This window comes from Leopardus geoffroyi, chromosome B4 (assembly GCF_018350155.1).
Source record: "Leopardus geoffroyi isolate Oge1 chromosome B4, O.geoffroyi_Oge1_pat1.0, whole genome shotgun sequence".
NCBI lineage: Eukaryota > Metazoa > Chordata > Mammalia > Carnivora > Felidae > Leopardus > Leopardus geoffroyi.
In genome coordinates this window covers 4,743,548-4,752,296 of record NC_059341.1, presented here as the reverse complement: position 1 = coordinate 4,752,296, position 8,749 = coordinate 4,743,548, and the positions used below count along the sequence as shown (strand labels likewise).

The following is an 8,749-nucleotide window of genomic DNA, read 5'->3' as shown; positions in this document are numbered from 1 at the left end:
TCGAGGCGGTGTTATGGCCACGGGTTTGCACAGCTTATCCAGCCAACTTCTGAAACGTTTTATGAGTCTTTTGCTTTACGTGGGAGGATTTTACAGGGACTAGATTTGTACACATACGAGAGTCATCAGGTTGTGGGAACGAGCCTCTGTCCGCCTTCGTCATCGACAATGATCGACTCCCAACCAGCCTCAGGCCACCCATACCCCTGACCCCTCCCCCCCCGCCCCCCGTGCCATTTCTGAACAAATCCCGACATCACACCGTTCCATTCTTAAACATCTCAGTATGGAACTCTGACCAGATCTTTTTATTAGAATGTCCAGGTAGGGAGGAAATGGGGCAGTTTACCACCTGACTTTTACTTTGACTCTGTCTAGTCAGGTCTGAAAAGAAGAGACAAAGGGAGAAATAGACGATGACAATTCATGTGGAAGACTTGCATATGGGGGCACCTGGGTGGCTCCGTCGGTTGAGCGTCCGACTTCAGCTCAGGTCATGATCTCACAGCTCGTGAGTTCGAGCCCCGCGTCGGGCTCTGTGCTGACGGCTCGGAGCCTGGAGCCGGCTTCCGATTCTGTCTCTGTCTCCCTGCCCCTCCCCTGCTCATGCTCTGTCTCTCTCTGTCTCTCTCTCAAATATAAAATAAAAAACATAAAAAAATTAAAAAAATAAAAGACTTGCATATAAACAAGGGGCCAGTGGTGGCAGGTCTCTGTTGAGGCTGGATTAGGAGAGGGGCCTCCAGCACCCCAGCCCGTCCTTCCTGACCGTGCATGGGTGGGGAGCAATGACGTTCCCGGGGCAGACATGGAGACTAACAGGGAACTGGCCCCCCACGTGGTCCCACTTGGACCATGGGAGCCCATGGGAGTTCCAGGTAGACACCTCAGCAGTGCGTGTGGAGGCCGGCAGGCACTGAGGGTGGGGACAGGCATTCCGCTTGCCAAAGTGGCCCCAGCTCTGGGTGCCCTTGGGTGGCCGTGCTCTGCGGATGTGGGCACAGCAGCAGCGGCTATGGGAAGATGCTCGAAAGGGCTGTGTGAGCAGAAGACAGCCAAGGGCTTTGGGAACAAGACGACCAAGGTGCTGATGCGTGGGGTAGAGAGAGCAGACAGGAGGTCCTGGGGACACATCGTATCTTTTCGAGCCGGGGCTGTGGCAGTCAGACTGCTTCCCAACCCTGAGAGCGTCATTTTTATTACGATGATCATGGCTGGGAGGATGTGACGAGGATGGGGGATGGGAGCACCATCCCCAGCCTCGGCACCTGCTTGGCCTGCCTCTATGGTCATCCCAAGCCTCCTCCCACATGCCACTCGTGCCAGCAGACCTCGACTTCCTGCTTCCCAAGCGCCCTTGTGCCCCTTTCTGTGTCCTTCCCTTTACCTGGGATTCTCCCCTCCACCCCCAAAGCTCCAGTCCTATTTCTAACCCTGTCAAGAGTCACCTTGTCTGTGAAGCTCATGCCTTCCCAAACTCCCACGGCCGTCCCTCATCGCCCATGAGCCTTTGAGGACCAGTGCGGACCATGCTCTAGGACCGTAAGCCCCGGAGTCGTGGACTCAACATTATTGAACACAACAAACACAAGCTGGGGCCTGCTGTGTGCTCGCCCCGGGGCTGGGTGCTGGGGATTCGACATGAGAAAGACACAGCCAGTTCCTAGAGTCCAGCGGAGAAAGCAATGAGTCAACAACTACAGGGCGACGTAATTGAACTATAACCAGATGTGAGTCAAGCTCTCGGAGAACCCAGAGCACTGAACTCCTGCTTAATTTTTGCACCCTTCAGCAGGCACACCGTCTGTATCAGCGGATGATCAATAAACAGGTCGCATGAGGAATGATCCCAACGTAGCCTTCGTCTGACTCTCCACAGACTCCCACGCACCCTGACCCTTGGCCAACCCTTCATTCAAGATTTAGGCAACCGTGGGGGCTCCAGAAGGGTCTGCTGGCATTTTTCCCCCGGGTCTGGGCCCAGGCCAGCCATATGGTGGGGACGGGTGCGTAGAATGAATTCTAAGTGTAGGACGTGGCCTGTAGTCCCCCCAGTCTGCCCTTCGCCCTTCCTGGTCTACCTCGCCCGGTAGGAAAAGGGGTGGGTCTTTTTCCTGGAAGGGATCTTGCTCTCAGGTCCCTGGAGGTATTCTGCAGCCTCGCCCCCGGAGCACCGTGACCACGCCCTCTCGCCAGGAGTCGCTCAGTGGGACGTGGTGTGCAGGATGGAAGGCAGGCCAGCAGAATGAAAGCAGACAGCCCCAAACCTCACCCTTTATGAGACAGCAATCCTGTCTGGCCGAGACTGGAATAAACCGAGCCCAAGAAGGGTGAGGGTCATGGTTGGGATGTTTAATCTCCGGGCTCTTGACCGGACTTTAGAACATGGTTCCTGCTCAACATTTTCCTCTGTGAAGATCTTCTTCCAGAGTCTCTGTGTTGCCCTGATCCCCACCCATCAGAGACTCTCTCTGAGCTTCCATCAGTTTACGGACTGTGCCGCGAACCTGCTGCGTCTCGTGGTGCCTTGGGGTGTTATTTTACAGATAACGGCGGTAACCCACCTTCGTGGAGGACTTGCCTGTGCCAGGCCCCTTGGGTACCTCCTCATTTCACCTTCCACAGACCCCGAGGCAAGAACTGCTATCCCCATTTTACAGATGAGAAAACCAGAGCTTCAGGTGTTCGATAGCTAGCCCAGAGCGACAGAGCTGGCAGGAAGGGGCAGGGCTGGACCTCTGTGCCGGGTAGCCTGGCTCCTCCCCTCTAGGAACTGTATCCTAAACCAGTTTGGGACACAGAGCCAACACTCGGTTTTAGTTTTCCTGCTGTTCTCGATGAACAGCTATCGATGGATCGCTTGGCCTGCAAGACTGTTTTAAATAAAATAGATCATGCCTCTTTTAAGACTCTCAATCTCTCAAAAATCGTTTCCAACTTTTTGCGAAGCATCTCCGGGCAAGAACCATCTAGTGCTCCCTGACCTTGCCGTCACGCCCCCACACTCAGCGCCCACGTGGACCTTTTCCTGTCTCGCACATGCGGCCTGGAGACAAAGCCAGGAGCACCGAGACAAAGAGGCAAAGACTGGAATCTATTTCAGGCAAGACCCTGAGTGGCTGAGCTAGAGGTTTGCACAGAACTCCAAACGTAATTTTAGGAGAAAGCACGACTCACCCCTTTAAGCCCTACCCGTTGGTTTTGGTTATGTGTCATTGTTTATAGTTCATAATTCCTCACATTTTCCCCCCACGACCGCAGTTAATTTAGAAGCTGGCTTGAGGACAAGATATTTATGGATGTGTATGCCTGATCAGGCCTAGCTGCCTGTGAGTTTCTCCAGCCACTGGGAAAGGTGTGCTTTATAGAAGGGCTCAGAGAACCCTTGACATTATTTAGACATCCAATTCGTTCGCAGTTTCCGCCCTGAGAGGACTCCTGGCTAGTTCTCTCCAGACGGTGTGTGTGTGTGTGTGTGTGTGTGTGTGTGTGTGTGTGTGCGTGTGTGTGTGTGTGCTTGTGGTAAGGGGGCAGTGTGCGGGGGTCCGGAGGACAGAGACATGACTGCAAGATCAAGGTCAATGTGGTTTTTCTTATGCAGGAGATTACGTCATTCATACTTGAAATTCCCATGCAGAACAATTTGATTAAATACTTATACGGTCCAGGTCACCCAGCGGTGGGGGAAGAAGACAAAAAGCCCAAGGTACTTGATCAAAGATCCCAAGTTCACAGACAGCAACGGTAGGTGCCTAACTGTGGAGGGTCAATGCACTAAAATATTTACTAACACGTTATTCTCGATGTCTGAAGCACTGCCCTGAGCCCTGTCTCTGTGGAAGGGAACACCCGTAAAAACTTAAAAAAAAAAGTGCACCCACATAAAGCTGAGTTATGGCTACAAGATGAGTCTCCCTCCCATATAAGGAACGCTTGGAAGAGACTTATGGACGGGATCATCTGTTATTTCTCTGGGCCTGAAGACACCAAAGCATGCGATAACCTTGAGTGGGAACAACTATATTCTCCAACGTCTCTCCCGTCTCCAAGACAGGGGTTTCAGACAGGATGGCCTCATCACTTATAGAGGACAATGGAAGCAGCTGGTTGATTCCATGGGACGGAAGATACCAGAGCTGTCCCCAGGCAGGGGGCTCCTTGTCGGAAACTCAGTTTGGGAAATAGTTTGGAGAACTTTCTTTGTGCTGGACAGTCTGCCCATCCAGGACAACGGGGCGTTCCCAGATGCATGTGACAGCCCTTGGGGAAGCCTGTTGCTGTAAGGGCTCGAAAGAGAACAGTGTGGGGGGCTTTGCACGGACAGGTGGCATTCGAGACAGGCGTGCAGGACGGTGGGTGCTGCTCCTTCCTGGGTCTTGATGCAGACTGCCCCCCTTGCCCTCATTTCCGGCCAGCAGCTGCCTCCAAGGAGGCAGCCAGCAGGCACCGTGTCCTTCCCCACACTGGGAGGAGCTGTGGGCACCAGTCACGGACAGCGCGTGCGTGGAGGGCAATGTTCCCAGAAGCGCGGGAGTGGGGCCCAGCTGGGCAGCTGCCTTCCCAGCTTCTGGGCTACAGCCATGTGGCCCCGGACGAAGAAGGGGCATGCAGGGGGCAAGGTGCTGTGGGTTCTGGAGCGACCTTGTCACCCCAGGCACCATCGCTGGCCTTCTCCAGGGGGTGCACTGTCCCCTGCACACGGGGTCCCACCAGCGCAGCTGCATCCCTGACGTGGGTGAGCCCTGCTCCAGCCAGTCTCTGGTCTCCTGCCCTTGGCTCTGCTGTACCGCAGGACCCGTGTCCCTTCTAGAAGAGCCTGCCCTTCTGCATTGTCCACTTGGCTTGTGGGAAGGGTAAGAGAGGCAGAGACGGTGCCAGACTGATGCTAACCTGTTCCCTCGGTCCTGCCAGGAGACTCTTCGGGCACGAGGCCTCCAGGCTTCCTGTAAGGAGGGTCTCTGGGGACCCCTCAGCCAGATAGCTCAGTGGGAGCCCTCTGCGACCCTCACTTAGCTTGCAGTCAGAACGTGGGGCCGGGGAAGGACCCTCCAGGGAAAGGAGGAGAGATGCCCTGTGTACCCAGATTCCCCCAAGAGAAAGAGCGTCTGACAAAGGCATGGAACACAGACCAGGCCCCGGGAGGAAGCGCGGAGATCTCAGGCAGGGAGAGGGCCCTTCAGGCTGAGATTTCCTTCTGGAATGCTAGGTTGCATTTGTTCCGGAATAGTAACAAGACAGTCCCCACTTTGGAAAGAAGCTGCCTTTGATGTATTGTCTGGTGGCAGACCAGAGCTTCCCCTGGTCCACAAACAGGACGTGCACCATGAAACACAGTGCCCAGCCGAGCCCAAGGGAAGAAGGTCTGGCCGGTAGAGGAGCAAAAGTCCAGCCTGAAAGACACGCGTGTCCTCATAATGCCGGGACGTTTCTCTGATGTGAGGTGGGAACTTTCCACTCGGTGAAGTGTCGGGCACAGCGTAGGGAGCAGGGAACCCCTGGGCTCGCCGGATGCTTCCACACGTGGGGAGCCCAGCTGAGGCCCCAAGGGGTGTGCCTAGCAGCGGAAGAGGGTCTGGGCTCCCTGCCAGGGAGGACTCCCTAATTACTGGGATCTTCTTCCAAATCTAGGTAGGAAGCTCCCCGTCACCAGAAGTGTTCAAGCAGTCTGTACAGCCGTGTGACACCAGACTTGAAGCTTCTTGCCAGTCCTGCTAGACTGAAAGCAACTTGAAGGGACCTCAGACCACCCCCTGCCCCCGGTGGTTTGAAAGCTCAGACTGTGACCCAGTGCGGATCATTTCTGGCTTACCAAGGGAGCTCGGCCATCATACTTCACGGGGGGGGGGGGGGGGGGGGGGAGGGTGTCTGAATCTTTTATGGTTTTGTTCCCAGCCTTGTGAGGTCAGTGGGGGGCGAAGCCTTTATTTAAGGAAGGTAGCAGGAGCTGAGAGGAGCGTGTGTTCAAATTCACATTCCCCTACGTTTTTGGAGTCCCAGGGAAAGGCTCTGACTGGCCAGAGCCCTCTCCCCTGCACCTCGTTATTGCCAGGCTCACCCAAGCTGCCACAGTCTGTCATTCAAGGAGTGCTTCATCTCAAGACCTTGGCTTTGGAGGGGAGAAGGGGGGGATGCTTGCCCCTCCTTTGCAATGTATCTCTGCGGTGTATCAGTTGCCTATAAAATTCACACGTTACTTTTGAAATTTAAAAACGGCTGTTTTAACATTGCTCAGTTGGACCGGGGTGATCCGCATCACGGCTCGGCCCCCTTGGGCATAGAGCCGACTCATCAACCCAGCGATGCCATCTGAAGTCTGAAGCAATGGCTAGTCCTTCAGATTGCCTGCAACCGAGTGACCTGGAAAGAAGGAATGCACAGCTAGCGAACGGAGTGTTGTTTCATGTGCGGTGGGAGGCGGGATGGTGGGGAGGCAGGCATTTTAGATCTGGGGTCCCCAAGGAGGCCCAGGATCATAACATTCCGGAACTGCAGGGCCCTGTAGGGATCTGCTAGCCCAGGATTTTCTAACTGTGCTTCCCAGACGCCTGGGGGTCCGTGGGGGCCTTCTCCCATTCCCTCTTTGACTGGAGCACATCTGCTGTGCTTTACAAGGCGGCCTAGCAAGGGCTCGTGGCTAAAAAGCTATTGCAGCCCACGTTTCTGACGTTATAGACAAGAGCCCGCAGTTCAACAGAGGAGAGGTGTTCACGCATCACTTCCTACGTGCATGCGGGAGCCGGGCTGGGGCCTCGGGTGCAGCCAGGCCGGGCTGGCAGTTTGCAGGGGTGCTCTGTGCAGGAGGAGGGCACCGTTTCTGAGAATGGCCAGCAGCCCCAAGCTTAGAAGGGCCCCTGAGGGTTTGCGGGGGGCGCATGGCAGCGGGAGGCGGCACCATGCTGAGTGGTTCCAGTCAAGGGGTCTTTGGGATGCCGGGGGAGGGACAAACCTTGTGCTAGAAGATTCTGCTTTCCGTGCAGGCCTGACTTCTCCGGCCCCGGCATTCCAGACCTACAGTCCTGTGGCCCGCTCTTGGCCGGCTTCCCTAAGTCCTAAACATCCCGACCTTATACCAACACCTTGTGTGGGGGCCTCTCTCTGGGATGAAGGTCTTCGGGGAGACAAGGCGAGTTTGTGCTAATTACACTCTCGAAGGGGTGACACCTGTTGACGGTTGCCACGTGGAGACCTTGAACCTGTGTGGTCAAGTTGTTTCTCCCAAGTAAGTCCGTTAGCTGCCCCGGTCCTTCTCCGTGGGTAGGAACAAACACTACATGCCAGCCTCCGAATTTGGAATCGTTCTTCGGCTGTGTGTGTGTGTGTGTGTGTGTGTGTGCACGTGTGTGTGCCGGTGAGCTGGCACTTGCAAGCCGGCTGTGACTCAGAGGCACCCGTGATCCCTCCCTCTTCTTTCTGTTTGGACTCAGACCCCCTCTGCTCCGCAGGCATGTGTTTGCTGCGGCTCCAAATCTCCACTTGTTCTCCCCCCTCTGCGGCTGCTTCTCAGGGCACGGCCACCCCGGCCAGCAGTAACAGAGGAAACACAGAAAAACCTGGAAAAATATTTGTTTCCGTAGCAGAAGTGATCTGCGTGAGGCTCCGAAGGATCCGGGTCCGTTTCTAACTGGCTGGCCGAGAGCCGGGCCGGATGAGTTTTCCCGCAGGACTGTTTTTGGTTTTGAACTAAGTGGTGCTCAGCTCTGACCCGATCGCTGGCCCAGCGGAGGCTGACCCGTGGCCTGTCCAGACCCCGCTTTCCCTGGATGGGCAGTGCCACGCAGGCTCGGTGGAGTCTTGGGCGAAGGGCCGGGTGGCCTGGGTCACGTCAGCTCGGGGGCGGAGCCACACGGACCAGGTGCTTCGCGGCGGCTCCTTCTAGGGCAAGTCCCACCGCTCTGTGGGCGTGGAGTGCCAGCGGGAGAGGAAAGTGGTTTCGGAAGAAAACCACCTCCAGGGCGGTGGGTGGGGGAGCGGAACCCCACAAATTATGGGGCCTGCGTCACTTACAGCTCTGGATGTGGTACAGAAGAGGAGCCGCAGGGGGGAGCCTCGGGGTCCTTAGGAAGAAATTCAGCAACACAGCACAGAGCAGGGCAAGTGGCTGGGCTCCCTGAATCATCTCAGATTCGGCTTTATATTTTATTTTTAAAATGTCTGTTTATTTTGAAAGAGAAGGAGAGAGAGAGAGAGAGAGAGAGAGAGAGAGAGAGAGAGAGAGAGAATCCCAAGCAGCCTCCACATGCTGTGAGCACAGAGCCCAACGTGGGGCTTGATCTCACAGACCGTGAGATCATGACCTGAGCTGAAATCAAGAGTCGGATGCTTAACCGACCAAGCCACCCAGGCGCCCCTCTCAGATTTGGCTTTATTTTATTTTATTTTTTTTTTAATTTTTTTTTTCAATGTTTATTTATTTTTGGGACAGAGAGAGACAGAGCATGAACGGGGGAGGGGCAGAGAGAGAGGGAGACACAGAATCGGAAACAGGCTCCAGGCTCCGAGCCATCAGCCCAGAGCCCGACGCGGGGCTCGAACTCCCGGACCGCGAGATCGTGACCTGGCTGAAGTCGGACGCTTAACCGACTGCGCCACCCAGGCGCCCCTCAGATTTGGCTTTAAATCAAAGTTCCTGGGTTTCCTCAGAGAATCTGCTGGAGAGAGAGGGGATAAGGGGATCGCGACCCTGAAGTTTGGGTCTCTGAGGATACGTGCGCCTCTACAGAACGGCCCAAATCATTGTCACACCCTAAAA

General features: G+C 55.5%; 1 long non-coding RNA gene across 1 annotated transcript; it reads left to right on the top strand.

Annotated features, from left to right (window-relative positions):
- The first annotated feature begins 3,481 nt into the window (after nucleotides 1-3,481).
- LOC123590912 lies at nucleotides 3,482-8,180 on the top strand. Its single transcript, XR_006709031.1, has 3 exons — nucleotides 3,482-5,440; nucleotides 5,629-6,407; nucleotides 6,978-8,180. It is a non-coding gene; the product is annotated as an uncharacterized LOC123590912 (long non-coding RNA).
- The last annotated feature ends 569 nt before the right edge of the window (nucleotides 8,181-8,749 follow it).